General features: G+C 42.6%; 1 protein-coding gene across 19 annotated transcripts in view; it reads left to right on the top strand.

Annotated features, from left to right (window-relative positions):
- LOC125466588 (eukaryotic translation initiation factor 4 gamma 3-like) overlaps positions 1-21,344 on the top strand; it is a 327,506-nt gene that overhangs the window by 137,974 nt on the left and 168,188 nt on the right. The gene's annotated exons all lie outside the window — the stretch shown is intronic.

The raw sequence follows: 21,344 nt of genomic DNA, 5'->3' as shown, positions 1-21,344 counted from the left end.
GGTGGGTGATTTTGTTCAGTATTTAATCTTTTTAGAATAGTTACAATGTGTATTTCTATTATCTTATGTCTGATCTGTTATATTAATTGCTGTAGAAGTGCCACCATATGTTGAACTGGTGGTCTTAAATTTCAAGATGTGAGACAGTTGGATAAATAGATGGAATTTTTGTTTTCACTTCAAATGAGAATTGAAAATGAAACTTAAAAGAACTCCCTGCTGCCACATGTTTTATACTTTCCCATATCCAAGTCCTGGAATTACTACTAAAACTTAGACTTGTTTACTTTGAATAGTGACTAATATTCAACGTAACCTGGGACTGTTGAAGAGATGCCGTTTCTGTAGAAAAGCTGATTGATCCACAAGGCGAGCCAGTTGCTGAATACTTGCCTGCACATGGATACAATCAAGTTGTTGTCATGGATCACTGTAGAGATTTGGGCAAATGTTTAGGATATAAATGGTGTTGGTAACACCACATATAGGATTTGAGATACTGTTGGATCTTCCCTTGAATCCCCACAGTTCAATATTATTGATACTACTCTGACGTAAGGTAGACAATTCTAGGATCTTGACAGTGATGAAGGAAGGTGGTGACATATGTCTAAATCAAGACGCTGTGTAACTGGCTATAATTTATTTCCACGGTCCTATAAAGAGAGATTGGACAAAATAGGCCTGTATTCTGTTGAGCTTCGAAGGATAAGAAGTGATTTCAAAGAAACATTCAAAATACTTAAAGGGATAGACAGGATAGATGCAGGTAAGATATATCCCCTGGATGGGGAGTCTAGAACCAGGGGGGCAACAAAAACAAGGGCTAGATTAGATTCCCTACAGTGTGGAAACAGGCCCTTTGGCCCAACAAGTCCACACCGCCCCTTGAACATCCCACCCAGACCCATCCCCTTATAACCCACACACCCCTGAACACTGTGGGTAATTTAGCATGGCCAATTCACCTAACCTGCACATTTTTGGACTGTGGGAGGAAACCGGAGCACCTGGAGGAAACCCACGCAGACACGGGGAGAATGTGCAAACTCCACACAGACAGTTGCCCAAGGCTGGAATTGAACCTGGGTCCCTGGCGCTGTGAGGCTGTAGTGCTAAGCACTGAGCCACCGTGCCGCCCCTTCGGCATGCAGTGAGAGTTCTCAAAGGGTTGTGAACATTTGGAATCCTCTGCTGCAGAAGACAGTGGAAGCTCAGTCTTTGAATATGTTTAAGGTGAAAATTATTGCTTTCTGATTACCGGTGGTGTACAGAAATATGGGAATGGGGTGAGCAAAAGGCGTTGGGACTTTTGATTAGCGGTGGTGACATTGAATGATGCAGGCTGAACAATTTGGAATGGTCTGTTTCTGGTCCTCTAACTTCGCTGCTATATTCTTCCCAAACTGAAAAGAGCCTGGTTTCAATCAGAAACTAAGTGTCCTTAAATGAGGAGACATTCTAACCTGTTGGCAAAAGTAGCAATGGCAACTTGGGGAAATATCTTTTTAGGCAGCAGTTGGTGTGGATCTGGAAGCCACTGTGTTTGAGTATGCAATGGTACCAGAATCAAACATGATTTCACAGGGGAATTGGCTTATGGTCTGAAAAGCAAATAAAAATTGCAAGGCTATGAGGGGGAAAAAAACAACAGTGTGATACTAGGCAAATTGCTTTGGCAAAGAGGCTCAGCACAGACACAGCTGAATGACCTCCATCCATCTGTAATTATCATTCTACTTTTAAGAACAGAAGCCTTCTATTTGGTAGAGAGACTTTGAGTCATCAAGAGGTGAGCAACTTGTCCTTCTGTCTAGCCACTGTTAATGTTGCTTGTCCAGTCAACTTTCACAACAGTAGGGTCTTCTGAGGTATTGATGCCTGGGAGATTTGGCAATAGCGATTCCTTGCCACTTGTTAATCCAAGCCTGCTTGTTATCAGGTCCTTCTATAGGATAACATTGCTGCTTCATCATGGGAGGGCTTTGAATGGAACTGCACACTTGAAGGAACATTGAATAGCCCCATTCCTAATGTTGTGGTGGGCAATTGTTTGGCTCAATGTTGATAAAATGAATAGCCAGTGAGATTAACTTTGTCTGAAATTGGGCCTGGATTCGTCAAATGCTTTTCTCCAGCAGCACTCTCTGAGGTGGGCAGAATTGTGTGCATACTTGACATGAACCCACTGGCTGATCAGAGTGTCTTCAAACAGAAATTTATTCAGTGTGTGGGAGCAATCCGAACTGCTAGCAAAAAAGAATTGCGGTAATTTACGTGGTATTGCCCACTGGATATCCCAAAGCATTTTGCAACCACTAATTACTTGTGAAGTGTAGTCATAGTCACTATTGTAATGCAGGAAGTTTGGTAACCAATTTGAACAAAGCAAGATCCACAAAAAGCAGTACAACAAAGATTTGGTGATGCTGATTGAGGCAAAAACTGCTGGCCAAGACATCCATGCTACCGTGCCTCCTCTTTTATGTGTTACCTTAGGATATTTTCCATCAACTTGAGAAAGCCTGAAACAAAACATGCCACCTCTGACAACCAGCATTCTCTTGGAACTGCAGTGAATAGTCCACTATGATGTCTGCATTTGAGTCTTGGGATGGGATTTAAACTTACAATTTACTGACGGTGAGGTGGTTTGCTGAAGTACAGTGAAGTGACGTTAATTTCTGGGTGTAGTGCTGAGTAATGGCTGTGTGAATAAGGCATAGACTTTTATTATGCTCTCTGTAAGTAGTAGTTTTGGCTTCATCAGCCATGGTGTTTGAACCATGCTCAGTAAATAGGAGAAACTATTTGATTGAGCCATGCTGCTCAATAAAGAGAAGGCAATGGCATAGCATAAAATGGGCTTTGTTTAATAAAGCCTTAGTGCTGAAACTGGAGGAGTTCTTTCAGGTAATGGCCTTACCTTTGTTTCAGGCAGATCAAGACCCATTAAGCGTACAATTCAGACTTTTCTTAAGAAGGGTCCCGACCTGAAACATCAACTTTTCTGCTCCTCTGATGCTGCCTGGCCTGCTGTGCTCCTCCAGCTCCACACTGTTATCCCTGACTCCAGCATCGATAGTTTTTACTGTGTCAGACTATCGCATTGTGTAGTGCTAAAAGCATGGTATTTTATCAGAGATGTCATCAATTTGGATAGATGTAAGAAAGAAATTGTGGGACAACTCAAAAAAAGTGAAGATATTAAAATGTGAGGCAACACAGCAGGCCCAGCAGCATCTCAGGAGCACAAAAGCTTTAGTGCTCCTGAGATGCTGCTGGGCCTGCTGTGTTCATCCAGCCTCACATTTTATTATCTTGTATTCTCCAGTTCCCATTATCACTCAAAAAAGTGAAGCCTGCTGTTGGATTTTGCTGAGTGAAATACAGTAACGTGTTTTCTTACCCAAAAACATTGTGCTTGATTACAATTACTAGTGCGTGGAACATCTTTGAGGTGTTTTTGAGGCCTAGAGCTTACTATGTAATTGTAAGTTAATTTGGTCAGTTCTAGAATTTATTTGCATCCTGTTTCAAAGGCTATTACTGTTTTTGGTGCTTTTAAGTTTCACATTTGTGTTTATATTTATTATAATTTGTAATGTCAAAAAGAATCCATGTGAATTGAGTGCATGTTTTAATGTTAAGAAATCTATTGTAGTGTTTGAACTTCTAGTAATCCCCTTCTCTGCATCAATATTTAAAAGCATGCATTTGAATTTGCACTGCAGTAGAACTGCAAGCAGCTTCAGACTAAAAGGGAGTATCCGTATTAACAATGTTGTGCCGTATAACATGGTTTTTCTGTAGTAATTTCAATTGTTCAGCTTAAACAGTGCAAACATTTCAAAAGAGTTAATCTCTATTCATTGTTTGCAAGAAATGACTGCATGTACTGTAAGCATGCAGAAGAAGAACATTGATTGATTACTGGGATCTGATTTCAGTACTGCATTATGTTTTGTTCTATGGAGACGCCCACATTGTGACCGGCATGATTTTTACACTGCAGAATTTAGCTATGAGCTTGATGCTTGTCTGCATTGGAATGGAGGGGGTGAGATGACAAAAAAAAATGTATTTTAACCTGGCTCAGAAGGAACAATAGTTTCAACTCTTCTCCCGTGCCCCCCAATTCATATACAGAAATATAACTAATGTCGGAGCCTAGATTTAGCCAGTGCGTTCAGAACACTAACTGTATTGTGTGTCTGAAGTTGGCTGTCCAAGTCTGTCTGGTTTTGCTAACCCTGCCCATATGAAGGTGTTGGAAGGTTTGTTCATCATTTAAGTGCTGAAACTGCTTTCAAAACTGACATTGTTTGTGGTCATGTAAGTCTAAATGCAGTTTGTGCAGTTTTAGACTGAATAGCTTTAACAGTTGCATGGGAATACTTAATTTTAGTATTTGAAAAGGAAACTTTTGGACTTTATTTCCATTTCCACTTCTTTGGCCATGGTGATCCTGAGGCTAGCCATAGTGTTCATGTAAACGATGGTCTGCATGCTGAGTGAGATTCCGTTTGATTTATGCCCGTGAGACTACAAGATCTCAGTAGGCTAAGAAACAAAATTCTGCAATTGTGTTATATTGCTGTATTATTTTAGTGTAACTTATAAATATTCACCTTCAAATGAAGTAGTAACCTTCATTACTTTCAGTCAAATGGAAGTGAATACAACAGACATCTTTAGTAATATGTTTTTGAAATGAAAATGGCGAAGATGTTATAAGCGATTTATAAGATGGATGGTTTTGTTAACTCTTCTGCTTTATCAGTGATATTTTTGTGGCTTTCTTTGAGGTTTATGTGCATACCTTGCTCTTGAGAGTAGTTGTGGCAATGCAAAATGCTCTTTTGACTTGCTGTTGGCCATACCAATCTTGATCTGTCATTACCTGACATTTCAACATTTGCAAAATATTGATGCAGTATATCTCAAGCACAGCCATTTTTGTGATTTGTTGAAAATTGATAAAGAAGCATTTTCCTGGAGCACAACAGAGAAAAAAACTTGGATTTACAAAGTGCATTTTTTAAACCTTTGGCTACCAACCATCTTGGTGTAATCTATGAGGCACTGTTTAAAGTGCATCCATTATTGAAATGTAAACAAATTCAGTCAAATAGCAAAAAAAAATCCATTGCATAGCATGAAATTAATTGGCCAACATCTGAATTTGGAGATTATGACCTTGCTAATTTCTCGAAGGGCTTAATTGTCTTTTTCAATATTTCTGACTTATCTGAATATGACGCTACCTGAGGTTAATATTTAGGAAACCTTTTTTATGTTGGTGACAATTTGTATTGAGGATTTTCATTGTTACTTGTTCAGTATCTCTCAAATCTATGTAAGCTTTGGTATTTATAGTGTGCATTTCCCAACGTCAGGAGATCCTATGGCACTTTAGTAATTTATACACTTTTGAAGTGTGCTCACTGTTGTGCAATGGTACATTGGCCAACCAATTTTAACACCATAAGTGCCACAAAAACATTGGTGATAATGACCTGATCTACTTGTTCTTCTTCCTCTCACTAATGCAGGGCCCCCCATTCTGCAACAGTTTGTAACAATTATGGACTCTGAAGAAGCAATCCACTAAAATATGATAAATATATGGTAGAATTAAGTAACTGTTGCCATACGTTCAAGTGTTCTTCATGAAATGATATTTGGCTTAGCTTTTTGATTCTGGCGTCCTTCACAAAGGGGCAAAATTATTTGGATGTGAACATAGACATACGGTTAGTAAGTTTGCAGATGACACCAAAATTGAAGGTGTAGTGGACAGTGAAGAAGATTACCTCGGACTACAATGGGATCTTGATCAGCTGGGCCAGTGGGCAGTGAGTGGCAGATGGAGTTCAATTTAGCTAAAAGTGAGGTGCTTGCATTTTGGAAAGACAAATCAGGGCAGGACTTATACATTTAATGGTAACGTCCTGGGGAGTGTTTTTGAACAAAGAGACATTTGAATGCAGGCTCATAGCTCCTTGAATGTAGAGTCGCAGATATGCAGGATAATGAAGAAGACGTTTGCTATGCTTGCCTTTATTGATCAGTGCATTGAGTATAGGAATTGGGAGGTCATGTTGCGGCTATACAGGACATTGGTTTGGCAACATTTGGAATATTGCATGCAATTCTGGTTACCCCCCTATGGAATGGATGTTGTGAAACTTTAAAGTGTTTAGAAAAGATTTACAAGAGTGTTGCCAGTGTTGGAGGGTTTGAGTTATCGGGAGATGCTGGATAGGGTGGGGCTATTTTCCCTGGAGCATTGGAGGCTAAGAGGTGACCTTAGAGACTTATAAAGTCCTGAGGGGCATGGATAGGGTAAACAGTCAAGGTCTTTTCCCCGAGGTGGGGGAGCCCAAAACTAGAAAGCATAAGATTAAGGTGAGAGGGGAAAGATAGAAAAGAAACCTAAAGAGCGACTCTTTGACACAGAGGGTGGTGTGTGTATGGAATGAGCTGCCAGAGGTGGTGGAGGCTGTACAATTACAACATTGAAAGGACATCTGGATGAGGATATGTGCCAAATGCTTTCAGATGGTACTAGATTTATGTTGGATATCTGGTTGGCTTGGATGAGTTGGTCCAAAGGTTCTGCTTCCATACTGTACATGTCTATGATTCTATGACTCTACCCTGTCTAAGCAGACTTGAGTGATTTCTAAGCTGATTTCCTAGTAATTCTTTATTACTGAAAGATCTCAGTTCCTTTCATTTGCTTTTTTTCCTTTTGTGTTCCTCATGCTGCCACTAGGCCTTAAGAATCTTGCAGTGCCATTCTGAAAGGAAATATTATATTTCAAAGTTGTCCTAACTTCATCCAATTGGGACACTGCCAAGGTAATTCTTTGCTGTTACATCCTACAAAAAAGGACCTGCCCTATCTATGTCTTCAATGTTTTTCCTCCCTCGGAGAGTTATCCACTGCTTTAAGGCAACTAGGATTCTGTGCTAGTAATAGGAAGAAAATGACTCTCCTTCAAAAACTGAGTTCTGAAGCTTGAATCCTATACATGTAACTTGGGTAATTTTCCACTTGGAGTAGTGAAAATTTCAATGGGCTAGTAATCTGGAATTCCAGGTTACTGTTCTGAGGTCATGGGTTTGAATCCAACTATACTAGATGATGAAATTAAAATTCAGTTAAAAACAAAACTTTTCAATGAAAAGCTATCGTAATGGCTAACATAACCATTGTCAATTGTCATGAAAACATTTGTGGTTCGCTAATGTCCATTCAGGAAGGAAGCTGCCTACATGTGATTCCAGACCTGCAAACTGCTGTCCAGACAATTAGGGGTAGTTAATAAGTGCTGGCTTGCAAACAAAACCCAAGTTTGATGAATGAATTTAAAAATTAACTTGTCTACACATGGAGTCCCTGATTTACGAGCGATTGAACTTAAGAGAATGATTTCTTGGTGATACAAGGGTAATTTTAAACTCCCAAGATATGAACATGTCCTGTGAGTAACAAACTGCTGCTTCACGTTGTCCTGCATTGTGTTCTAACTTTAGTACAAATTGATTTGCGAGTGGACTGCAGAATGGAGCCTGGTTGCAACCTGGGACTGACTGTATTGAAATGTGTTAGTCATGTTTTGCCATTCAGTTTGCTCACATTTTTGTAGTTTTAGATTTCCATCTTCGCTTCATACAATGCTGCCTAACATGGTTTCAAATATGCCAAACTAATTACCGCTACTGAGCAATTAGAGATCATTTTATAGTCATGCACGAAAGACTGATTCAGGAAACGTGATTTTACAGAGGTGACGAATCTGCTGATCTGCAGACTTTCTGTGGGGGTAAGTGTACAGATCATTGCCAGGGTTTTTGGTTTTCCTTTGGTTTTGGTTTGCTTGGGATTTGGCAGTTTCAGTAGGAATTACCTATTTGCCAAACTGTTGGAAAGGGCATTTTGGCAAACAAGTGGAAGATCTGGTTGAAAGACCTAACTTAGAGAACTTTAAGGCTATTTCTGGAATGACAGTTGAGGACAAAGCTACCTCTTACAGGACATATTGCTTAGTTTAAACATGATGGACACGCAACATGGTGAATGTTGTCTTTTAGTGATTTCAAAATTTGGGTTCTAGAGTGGTGTCTCAGTAGCAGCTTTTTAAAAAAAAAACGATTCTTTCGTAGGATGTGAATGTTGTTGATAAAGCTAACGTTAATTAAATTTTACTTACCCTTGAGAAGATGGTGCTGAGTAACTGTCTTGAACAGCAGTAGTCCATCTGGTGTAGATGTATTCAGTGTCAGTCCACAGGAAAAGAATTCAATACTTTGACCCTGTGACAGTGAGGAATGGTGATATAAATCATATTGTGTGGCTTGAAGGGAACTTGCAGGTGGTGGTGTTCCCATCCATCTGCTGACCTTGTCTTTCCAAGCAGTAGAATTTACAGATTTAGAAGAACTGTTCAAGGAAGCTTCGCTTGTTGGTGTGGTCCATTTTGGTTGGTAGTGCACACAACTGATGCTGTGCTGAAGGCAAAGGGAGACTACACCATTTAGTTCATTATTGTCTTTTAGTGAAGGAAATCTAGGAAGTCTGCCATCCTCACCTGGTCTGGTCTGTGTGTGACTACAGACCCATAGTAATATGTTTGACTTTCAACTGCCCTTAGAAATTGCCCAGCAAACCCCTCATTTGTATCAGTGCAAACAAAGTCTCAACAAATAAGTGAAACTGGACAGACCACCTAGCGTCAATCTAGGCACCAGAAACAGGCCTGTCTTCCTTTGTAACATCTGGGGCCAAGTGCCAAAATTAGGTAACTATCTCTCAAACTGATCTAGTAATATTCACAGAATCGTACCTTGCCATGCCCCGTGCACCACCACCACCATCACCATCCCTGGATATGTCCTGTCCCACCGCTAGGATAGAGCCAGTAGAAGAGGCAGCACAGTGATAAACAGTGAAGAGGGTGATACCCTGGGAGTCCTTGACACTCACTCTGGACATAATGAAGTCTCATGGCTTCAGGCTAATCGTTGGTAAGGAAAACTCCTGCTAATTGCTATGTACCTTGGCTGATGAATCAATACTCTGTAATGTTGAACAGCACTTTGAGGAAGCATCAAGGGTGGCAAGGGCGCATAATGTACTCTGGGTGAGGGTTTTCAATGTCTACCAACAAGAGTGGCTCGACAGCAGCACGACTGACCAAGCTGGTTGACGTTGGACACAGCTATCCTCACTCTTTTCCTGCGGAAGAGCGCAACTTATCAATGCAAAAGATAAGACTGAAATAAGATTTTCTTGGCCTCTTCCAGCATCACAGATGCCAGTTTTTTGGCCAATTTGATTCTCTGCATGTGATATCAAGAAACAGTTGGAGGCACAGGATACTGCAAAGGCTATGGGCTTGGACAATGTCTGGCAGTAGTACTCAAGACTTGTGGTCCAGGATTTGCTATTTCCCTAGCAAAGTTCCACCAGCACAGTATGGCATCTACCTGACAACATGGAAAATTGCCCAGTATGTCTTTTACAGAAAAAGCAGGACAAGTCCAACTCAGCCAATTACTGCTCCATCAGTCTACTCTTGATCATCAGTAAAGTGATGGAATGTGTCATCAACCATGCTATTGAGCAGCACCTGCTCAGCAATAACCTGTTCAGTAATGCCCAGTTGGGTTCTGCCAGGGCCGTTCAGCTCCTGACATCATTACAGCCATGATTCAAACATGGACATTAAAGGGCTGAATTCTGGTGAGAGGTGATAGTGAGAGCCCTTGACACCAAGGCCACATTCAACTGAGTGTGGCATCAAGGAACCCTAGCGAAGCTGGGATCAGTGGGTGTGCAGGGGCAAACTCTGAGGTTGTAATCATACCTGACACATGGGAAAATGTTTGTGCTAGTTGGAGGTGAGTCATCTCAGCTTCAAGATGTATATCAGGAGTTCCTCAGCATAATGTTCCAGACTCAGCCATCTTCAACTGATTCATCAATGACCTTTCCTCTGTCGTACGGGCAGAAGTGAAGATCGTCTCTGATTGCTTAATGTTCAGCACCATTCACAACTCCTCAGACACTGAAGCAGAACATGTTCAAAAGCACCAATGTTCAGGGTTGGGCTGACAAGGAGCAAGTAACACTTGTACCACATAAATGCCATGCAATAACCATCTACAATCAGAGACAATCTGACCACCGGCGGATGACATTAGTGCTGCTACCATCACTAAATCTTCTGCTGTTGACATCCTTGGGCTTACCATTGACCATGAACTCACCTGATCTTGCCACAAAAACAGTGGTTACGAGAGCGTGTCAGAGGCTCGGAATGACGCGGTGAATAACTCACCACCTGACTGCCCAAAGCCGGTCCACCTTCTACAAGGCACAAGTCAACAGTGTGGAGGAATATTCAACATTTCCCTGGATAGGTGCAGCTCTTAACAGCACTCTAACTTGACACTATGCATGATGAAGCAGTCTGTTTGATTGATGCCACATATACGAGCATTCATTCTTCCTCCACCATCAATGCTCAGTTCCAGCAGTGTGTAATATTTATAAGATACACTACAGAAACTCACCAGACCTCAAGAGATGGCACCTTCCAAACACAACACAAAGCTACTTCCATCTGGAAGGACAAGGGTAACAGATACATAGAAACATTGTTAGGAAGCAGAGGTTGAACTCCTCTGATCATTAAAATCGAAACACAAGCCCCCAATCTGTTACGGTGGAAGTAACGGTTCCCTTCTAATAATTAAACCCTGAACACAGAGAGGCTCGCCTCCCTTCTCTGTAACAGTTTAAATGAATGAAAGAAAATCCCTGATACTTTATATGTAACAAGTAACACTTTACTTAATACTAATGGTGAACAAATTAGGATTACCAACAAACCAAACCATTCCTCCTTTAGCTACTATTCTCTAACTCAACTAAATTCTACTAGTATGCTATTCCATACACAAGTCCCACTTATATAAACCAATGTAATGAAATAAATTAAAACTTAGATTTTCAAAGTTAGTATGCATTTCTCTGCTGTACTTCCACTGATCTGGCTGTCAGGGATGTTTTCTGTATTAAGTCTTTTGTGAGGACTCTTAGCTAGAAGTGCCATGGTACATTTTATGGTTAGATGATGCTTTCTTAGAGAGCTTAGTGATTCCTTGAGAGAGCTAGATGCTTATTTCGCAGATGGTAGTTTGCTCAAACACAGATTCTCAAAAACCGTCTGCTTATATACTTTGGAATACACATCAGTTTTCCTACAAAAGCATTCGTCTGTGGTTGTCAAAACCATCAGATTTAAATTCAAGGTAACACGGTGTGCAGCTGGATGAACACAGCAGGCCAAGCAGCATCAGAGGAGCAGGAAAGTCTGACATATTGGGCCGAGACCCTTCTTCAGAAATAGAGAAAGGGAATGGGAATTCTGAAATAATTAGGGACACGGGGGAGGCAGACAGAAGATGGATCAAGGAAAGATCGGGTGAAAGGAGACAGATAGGTCAAAAGAGCCAGTGAAAGTGAATGTGGGTGGGGAGATAGGGAGGGGATAGGTTGGTCCAGGGCGGACGGACAGGTCAAGGAGGCGGGATGAGGTTAATGGGTAGGAAATGGCGTGGGGCTTGAGGTGGGAGGAATGGTTAGGGAGGCAGGGACTAACTGGGCTGGTATTGGGATGTGGTCAGGGGAGGGGAGATTTTGAACCTTGTGAAGTCCGCATTGATACCCTTGGGCTGCAGCAAGCGAAATAGGAGATGCTGTTCCTGCATCTTTTGTTGGGGGGTGGGGGGGGGGGGGGGGTCATCGTGGCAATGCAGGAGGCCCAGGATGGACTTGTCAGAGGAGGAGTTGGGGGTGGGAGTTGAAATGGTTCACAACTAGGAACTGTAGTTGTTTGTTGCGAACTGAGCGTAGGTGTGCCGCAAAGCGGTTCCCAAGCCTCCGCTTGGTCCCTCGTGACGACGAGAGGGAATTCTCTTTTGGTTATTTTTGCAGATAGGGGTTGTGAGGGATGAGTTGCAGGAAATGTGGGAGGCATGGTCGAGGGCATTTTCAACCACTGTGGAGGGCAAGTTGTGGTTTTTGGAAAAAAAAGGACATCTGTGACATTCGGGAATGGAATGCCTCATCTCGGGGGCAGATGCGGCGGAGACAAAGGAATTGGGAATGGGGATGGTCTTTTTCCAGGAAGGTGGGTGAGAGGAGGAGTATTTTAGGTAGTTGTGGGAGTTGGTAGGCTTAAAATAGATATTGGTTTCCAGGTGGATGCCAGAGATAGAGTCAGAGAGCTCAAGGAAGGAGTGCAAGTTGTCAGACATGGTCCAGGTAAAATTAAGGTTGGGGTGTAAGGTGTTAGTGAAGTGGATGAACTGCTCGAGGTCCTCTTGGGAACACGAGGCAGCGCCAAAACAGTCATCAACGTAATGGAGGAAGAGATTGGGTATAGGGCTAGTGTAGCTTTGGAAGAGGGATTGTTCCACGTACCCTATAAAGAGGCAAGCATAGCTTGGGCCCATGCGGGTACCCATGGTCACCCCATTTGTCTGTAGGAAGTGGGAGGAATTGAAGCAGTTGTTAAGGGTGAGGACGAGTTTGGATAAGCAGAAGATGGTGTCAGTGGAGGGGACTGGTACACCACTTCCAGTACGTTCGATGCCATCAACATTGGTGCTGATGCCACTGCACAGTCCCCCTCCACTGACACACACTCTCATCCGCTTATCCCCCTTGTCTTCACGTACCATCCAACCAACTTCCTAATCCAATGCGTCATCCTCTGACATTTTCGCCATCTGCAAACTGACCCCACTACCAAAGACATTTTTCCCTTCCCACCCTTATGTGCATTCCGGACGGACAACTCTGTGCGTGACTCCCATGTCCACTCCACACTCCACACTCCACACTCCCCTCCAACCCCACCACCCCTGGCACTTTTCCCTGCAATCAAAGCAAGTGCTACACCTGCCCCTGCATCTCCCGCCCCCATCCCAGGCCCTAGAAAGACCTTTCACATCAAACAGACATTCACCAGCACATCTGTTAATGTGATATACTGTATCTGCTGTTCCCGTTATGGCCTCGTCTACATTGGGGAAACCAGGTGAAGGCTTGGGGACCGCTTTGCAGAATACCTCCGCTCAGATTGCAATAAACAACTACACCTCCCAGTCGCGAACCATTTCAGCTACCCCACCCTCCCCCTCCTTTCCTCCTCCGATGTGTCCAACCTGGGCCTCCTACATTGCCATAATGACACCCCCCCTGAAAGATGCAAGAACAGCATCTTGTATTTTGCTTGGGAACCCTGCAGCCCAAGGGTGTCAATGGACTTAAGCTTCAAAATCTCCCCTCCCCAGACCACATCCCAATACCAGCCCAGCTAGTGCCCGCCTTCCTAACCATTCCTCCAACCTCAAGCCCCACCCCCCTCTCCTACTCTCTAACCTCATCCCGCCTCCTTAACCTGTCTGTCCTCCCTGGACCGACCTATCCTCTCCCTAACTCCCCACCTATATTCACCTTCACTGGCTCTAACCCCGCCTGTTTGAGCTGTATGTCTCCTCTCATCCTATCTTCTTGTTTATCCAGAGGGATGTAGAGGCTGGATCATTCAAGGCTGAGATAAGACAGATTTTTGATCAGTAAGGGAATTAAAGGTTGGGGGAATTGACAGGAAAGTGGAGTTGAGGATTTTCAGATTACCCATGATCTCATATGACAGAGCAGATGTGATGGGCTGAATGGCCTACTTCTGCTTCTATGTCTTATTAAATACCATGAACTAGATTCATTGAAGACATTCACAAAGGCTGTTAACAGCACCTTCCAAATTCTCATACCACTACCTAGATAGGCAAGGGTAGCATATTTGTGGCAATATTGCCCCCTGCAAGTTCCCCTGTCAATAACTCACCATCCTAACTTGGAAATGTTTCTCCGTTCCATCAGTATCGCTACGTCAAAATCCTGGAACACCTTCCCTCATGGCATTATGAATCTACCTACACCTGATGGATTTCAGCAGTTCAAGAAGGCAGCTTTTCACAACCAAATCCAGGGCAATAAGGGAAAGGCAATAAATGCTGGCCCAGCCAGTGACACGCTCATCCTGTCAATGAATAAATAAAAGGAGTAGATAGCGTCTTAGAGATGTATAACATGGAAACAAACATTTTAGAGTAGATTTGTAGCTCGGGTTGTGGATGTTGTGGTTGTTTGGCTCGCCAAGCTGGTTCGTTATTGCACAGACATTTCATCACCCAGCTGCATAACATAGTCAGTGAGGTGCTGTCGTGTTTTCCCACCTAGTTTTTAAACTCTGGTGCCCGTTGAGCTGAATTTACCTGACTTCTGGTTTTCCTTCACAATTAAGTATATACGGGGTCTAGCTCTATATGCTTATTGATGGCTTTCTTAGTTGAGTACCAGGCTTCTCGGAATTCCTGTGCTTGTCTCTGCTTGGCCTGTCTCAGGATTCCGGTGTTGTCCCAGTCGAATTGGTGGTTATCCTTATTCATGTGGATGGAGATGAATGAGTATTGATTGTGTCTTTTTGTTGCTAGTTGATATTCATGCACCCTTGTGATTAATTTCCTTCCTGTTTGTCCAATGCAGTGTTTGTCGCAGTCTTTGCAGGGAAGCGTGAATATGACATTGGTCCTGTCCATTTTGGGTAGTGGGTCAATAGATGATGATGATGAGACCATTGTATCATTTGACGTTACTGTCCTATTCATACCGATAGACATACCACTAGCAAAAGAGACACTGACAACACTACTAAAACAAGAACAAGACCCTAATGACACCATCTCCATAGACAACATGCTGAAGCTACTGGACCTATGCCTCCCCATCCACTTCACGTTTAACGGTCAAAGATGTGAACAAATCAACGGGACACCCATGGGACCACCTGTCTCTGGACTAATAGCTGAAGTGGTGACGCAGAGACCTGAAAGTATGTATGGCCCTTCTGCTCATCCAACCAAAACTATGGATACGCTAAATGGACAACAGCTTTGTCATTACTAAACAGACCAAACTAGAGGGGACGCACAAACTAATAAGCAACACCCTCACCAGGATCAGATTCACCAGAGAAGAGGAGAAAAACAAACAGCTCCCATCCCTGGGCATCATGGTAGAACATACGACAAATGGGGAATTCCTAACAAATGTACACAGGAAAGCCACACACTGACCAGGTACTGAATTCCAACAGTAGCCACACTAACTCTCAAAGTTGCATGAGAATGTTATTTAAACAGGCAACAACAACACTGCAGTAACACAGAGCTATGCCAAAAAGAAGAGAAATATCTCTTCCAAGTATTCAAAGACAATGGCTACCCAAAAAACTGGCTTAGAAGATGCTTATCACATGCATGGCAACAGAAGGATACTACATGCCCCGACACACTCGCAATGCTACCTTGCATCAGGAACACATCTGAACTGACCACAATACTACTACGACCATGGGGCATCAGAGTAGCACACAAACCCACATCAACTCTACACCAACTGCTCACCTGAACCAAAGACCCACTACCCACGATGAGCAGGACCATCGTCATATACGAGGTTCCCTGCAAAGACACGACAAACACTACATTGAAGAAACGGGAAGGAAGTTATCCACAAGGGTACACTAACATCAACTGGCAACAAAAAGACACAACCGATACTCGCCCATCTCCATCCACATGGATAAGGAGAACCACCAAATTCAACTAGGACAACACCACAATCCTGGGACAGGCAGAGCAGAGACAAGCAGGGGAATTCCTAGAAGCCTGGTACTCTGCTAAGAAAGCCATCAATAAACACACACAGCTAGATTCCATATACACTCCATTGTCAAGGAAGACTAGAAGTGAGATAATCCAGCTCAATGGACACCAGAGTTTAAATACCGGGTGGGAAAACACAACAGCATATCATCGGAGGCTGTACTGACAATGTTACCCAGCAGGGTAATGAAACGTCTACAAAACAATGAACCAGTTCGGCGAGCCAACCAACCACAATGGAAACAAACACTTCAGTCCAACTTGTCCATGCCAACCAGATATCCTATATAAATCTAGTCCCATTTGCCAGCATTTGGCACATATCCCGCCAAACCTTCCTGTTCACATACCCATCCCAATGCCTTTTAAATGTTGTAATTCAACCAGCCTCTGACAGCTCATTCCATACATGCAGTACTTGCATGAAAAGGTTGCCCCCTTAGATTCCTTTCAAATCTTTCCCCTCTCACCTTAAATTTAAGCTGTCTAGTTTGATCTTGTCTACCCTGAAGCAAAGACTATTACTATTTACCCTATCCATGCCCCTCATGATCTTATAAACCTCTACAAGGTCACCCCTCAGCATCCACTCCAGGGAAAATAGCCCCAAGTCTATTCAACCTCTCCCTGTAGCTCAAACCCTCCAACCCTGGCAATATCATTATGAATCTTCCTTGAACCCTTTCATGTTTCACAACATCCTTCCTACAGCAGGGAAACCAGGATTGCACGCTATATTCTATTAGTGATCTAATCAATGTCCTGTACAACTGCAACCATGATTGCCAACTCCTATACTTAATGCACTGACCAATAAAGGCAAGCATACCAAACATGTTCGTCACCATCCTGTCTGCCTGTGACTCCACTTTCAAGGAACTACAAACCTGCATTCCAAGGTCTTATTCTTCAACAACACTCTTTAGGAGCTTATGCCCTGATTTGCTTTTCCAAAATTCAGCACTTCACATTTATCTAAATTAAACTCCATCTGCTGCTGCTTGGCCCCTTGGCTCATTTGATCAAGATCCTGTTGTACTCTGAGGTACCTTCTTTGCTGTCCACTACACCATCAATTTCGGTGTCATCTGCAAACTCACTAACCGTACCTCTATGTTCACATCCAAATTATTTATTTAAAGGACAAAAAGCAGTGGACCCAGCATCAATCCTTGTGGCACATCACTGGTCACAGGTCTCCAGTCTGAAAAGTACCCCTCCATCTCCTTTCTCTGTCTTCTACCTTCAAGCCGATTCTGTATCCACATAGCTAGTTGTCTCTGTATTCCATGTCATCCAATATTTCTAGCCAGTCTACCATCGGGAACATTGTTGAATGCCTTACTAAAGTCCATTTAAATCGTGTCCACTGCCCTGCCCTCATCAATCAATCCACTTTGTTACTACTTTAAAAAACTCAATCAAGTTAGTGAGACACAGTTTCCCACATACAAAGCCATGTTGACTATCTCTAATCAGCCCATGCCTTTCTAAGTACATGTAAATTCTGTCCCTCAGAATTCTCCAACAACTTGCCCAGCACCAATGTCAGGCTCACCAGTCTGTGGCTTTCTTAAGTCGCAGCTAGCTTTCTTAAATAGTGACGCCACATTAGTTAACCTCCAGTCTTCCGGCACCTCACCTGTGGTAACTGATGATACAATTATCACAGCAAGGGGCCCAGCAATCACTTCACTAGCTTCCCACAGAACTCTAGGGTACACTTGATTAGGTCCTGGTGATTTATCCATCTTTATGCCTTTCAAGATTCCAGCACTACCACCTCTGTAATATGGGCATTTTTCAAGATGTCACTTTTTATATATGCATGTTCTTCTCATTAAACACTGACGCAAAATATTTGTTTAGTATCTTTCCCCCATCTCCTACAGTTCCACACGTGGGTGGTCTTGCTGATCTTTACGGGGCCTTATTCTATTTGGCAAATCTTTCAGTATGTAAGATTTGCAGCAAATAGATTAATATTAGTGAAACAATTTGTGTTACAGTGGAACTAATATAAAGCACTCTACTTCTCAGGTTGTTATGATCTCCACAGAAATGAATAGCTCCTAATAATAAATTTGGACTTCGAGTTAGTAGCTTAACAGCGAGATTTCACATTTTCAAATGGGTGCTGTACTAAACAGACCAAGGTCTCAGATAGTAGGAACTGCAAATGTTGGAGAATCTGAGATAATAAAGTGTAGAACTGGATGAACACAGCAGGCCAAGCAGCATCAGAGGAGCAGGAAGGCTGACGTTTTGGGCCTAGACCCTTCAGAAATGTGAGAGGGGAAGGGGGTTCTGAAATAAATAGGGAGAGAGGGGGAGGTGGATAGAAGATGGGTAGAGGAGAAGATAGGTGGAGAGGAGACAGACAGGTCAAAGAGGCGGGGGTAGAGCCAGTAAAGGTGAGTGGATGTGGGGAGTTACGGAGGACAGTCCAGGGAGGACGGACAGGTCAAGGGGGCAGGATGAGGTTAGGGGGTAGGAGATGGGAGTGTGGCTTGAGGTGGGAGGAGGGGATAGGTGGGAGGAAGGACAGGTTAGAGGAAGGACAGGTTAGGGAAGGGGGGACAAGCTGAGCTGTTTTGGAATGCGGTTGGGGGAGGGGAGATTTTGAAGCTTGTGAAGTCCACATTGATACCATTAGGCTGTAGGGTTCCCAAGCGGCCTATGAGGTGCTGTTCCTGCAACCTTCGGGTGGCATTGTTGTGGTACTACAGGAGGCCCAGGATGGACATGTCATCTGAGGAATGGGAGGGGGAGTTGAAATCGTTCGCGATTGGGAGACATAGTTGTTTATTGTGAACCGAGTGGAGGTGTTCTGCAGAGCGGTCCCCAAGCCTCCGCTTGGTTTCCCTGATGTACAGGAGGCCACAGTGGGAACAGTGGATGCAGTATACTGCATTAGCAGATGTGCAAGTGAACATCTGCTTGATGTGGAAAGTCTTCTTGGAGCCTGGGATGGGGGTGAGGGGGGAGGTATAGGGGCAGGTGTAGCACTTCCTGTAGTTGCAGGGAAAGGTGCTGGGTGTGGTGAGGCTGGTGGGCAGTGTGGAGCGGACAAGGGAGTCCCAGAGAGACCCCACCACCAAAGACATTTTCCCCTCCCCACCCTTATCTGCTTTCCGGAGGGACCATTCTCTCCGGGACTCCAGACCAAGATCTCAGTTGACGCCATTATTTGCTATAGTAGGCAACTTCTACTTTAATGTACAGAACAGAACTTGTAAAATAGTTGAAAAAATATTATCAAGTATGTATTGCACTGTCCTTTAGGTAGACATTTAATTATCTAAAATTATCCTCCTTTTGAGTGTTCAGTTCTGGTATTTTTATTTCCCAGCCTGGAAGCCTTTTAATCTAAGAATTTTGCATGACGGTGAGTGCCGCCCCCATGATGCCACACCTCTCTAAATGCCTATTGATTATTTTTCAGTATTTTGTGCATTTTTACTTAGCGGCTCAGTTTACGAAATGGTATGATTTGACCGATCATAATGGAGCTATTCACGTTTTTCATTTCTCATTTATGTTGGTAGTGCGTGAAGTGCCTTCCTTCACAAGGTATCAGAAGTAGTGGACTTCAGTTAGGAGATGAAATCTATCGAAAGAATGAAAAAATAGCTGATTATGATTGGTGTAAAGGCAGTGTGGCATAGTGACCTATTTGTCATGCAAATTTACTCAGTTGACTTTAGCTACATCTATTTATGAGACTTGCGGTCCAGGATGTTTTCCTCCAGTCTTCAAAACCATTTTTTTCCAGGGTTAAGAATAGGGTAATTTAGCTATCTGTGCATTTTTAACATACTTTAACAATGATGATGAATGACAAGGAGGAATGTGACCAACTGATGAATGAAAAGGGAATTTGAAGAAGTTGTTTTGATGGGAGCAAGTGTTTCCAGCTGGGACTTGTAACAAATTGTCCCTGCAGCAAGGTTCTGCTGACATGTAAACATCATGCACTCTGACCCAATTTATTTTCAACAGATCATTTACTTACTTTTAAGATGTTATTGCTTAGATGGGTTTAGATGTGCACACTGAGAGTTCCGTCGTTGTTCTTGTTTTACTTGTCTTGTTAGTAGAAGAGGTAGTACCTGCCAAGAATGAGCTCCATGGGGCTATTTTTCACTCTCCTTCATCCATACACTGGCTATGTCCCTGAGATTAGTTAAACTTGCAGTTACTTCCTTCAAGTCCCTCCAACTTCCTTTTTCTCTGTATATAAAGTGGCATGTCCCGTAAGTTTAGGAAGGGATCCCTCTTGGACTGTATGAAAGGGTGGTTGGAGGCCATCTTGTGACTAGTGAACTCTAGGGATTTTTCTCTCCAGGACTACTATCAACGGAATAGTTTGTCGATGTGAAGCTTTTGAAGTAGAAAACAAGTTAGGACACCAATTTTTAAAATATTAGTTGTTCAACCAGCTTCTTGCTTCAATTGTTTTCATTGTTGTATTAACATTGGCTGTTTATTTATTGTTCTACTTGTATTAGAAATACAATATGCTTGTATAATTGGATGAAAGTTGCAGTTTATGAATGAATTTAACTCTGCTTGACAAACAATCAAGGATTTGCAGGTAAGTCTGCAGGCTAGTACGTGGAATATAATTTGTGACTATCAGCAACATCAAACTGCTCAATCTATAGATACTGAGAAAGAATTGACCCTTCCACCCCGAAGCAGTCATACAGAACTCACAATGTTAACTGTGTTTCTCTGTGCACAGATGCTATGAGATCTGCTGAGTTTCTCTAGTATTCTTTGAGTTTGTTTTTGATACTTCTGTCTCCCAGAACAAAGAGAAGCACTCCTGGAGATGTGGATTTTGGACCCTCCGCGCTGTACTGTGCACTTTACAGCATTAATGGAAGTCACGAAAATAGGCTAGAAAATAAATACCATGATGTGTTGGACTGGCGTGGACAAAGTCGGAAGGCAAAACCACACCAGGTTATAGTCCAACAGGCTTATTTGAAATCGTGAGCTTTTGGAGTGCTGCTCCTTCATCGGATGAAGACTGCACCTGACTAAGGAGAAGTGCTCCAAAAGATTGTGATTTCAAATAAATTTGTTGAACTATAACCTGGTGTTGTGTGACTTCCGACTTAGACATAACATATTACTGCACTATTTATTTTCTATATTTTTACATTTTTAACTATTATTAATGTCTGGTAATATTACATTAAAGGTCCAGCCAGGCTGTGATGTATGGATAATTTTAATTCTGTTGGCTGTGCTATAGATGAAATTTTTCTGAGTGTAGTGTGTTACCACATCGTAGGCATTCAGCAGACCACTTTGAGAAGAAGACTGCTATAAATGCATTAGTGTATTTGTGTTGAGCTTTGGGCCATTATCTTTGTTCTAAGTCACAATGCTGTCCGTTCAAACTGTGAACATTACCTACTTGTGCTGATGAAGATCCATTTGAGTACTTCTTGAGCATTTTAATATTGTATTAAATTAAGGATTTATTTGCATTTTTACATCTATCTCTATTTCCT

Source organism: Stegostoma tigrinum, chromosome 28 (assembly GCF_030684315.1).
Source record: "Stegostoma tigrinum isolate sSteTig4 chromosome 28, sSteTig4.hap1, whole genome shotgun sequence".
Lineage (NCBI taxonomy): Eukaryota > Metazoa > Chordata > Chondrichthyes > Orectolobiformes > Stegostomatidae > Stegostoma > Stegostoma tigrinum.
The sequence above is the reverse complement of the archived record's forward strand: the minus strand, read 5'-3'. Positions and strand labels throughout refer to the sequence as shown.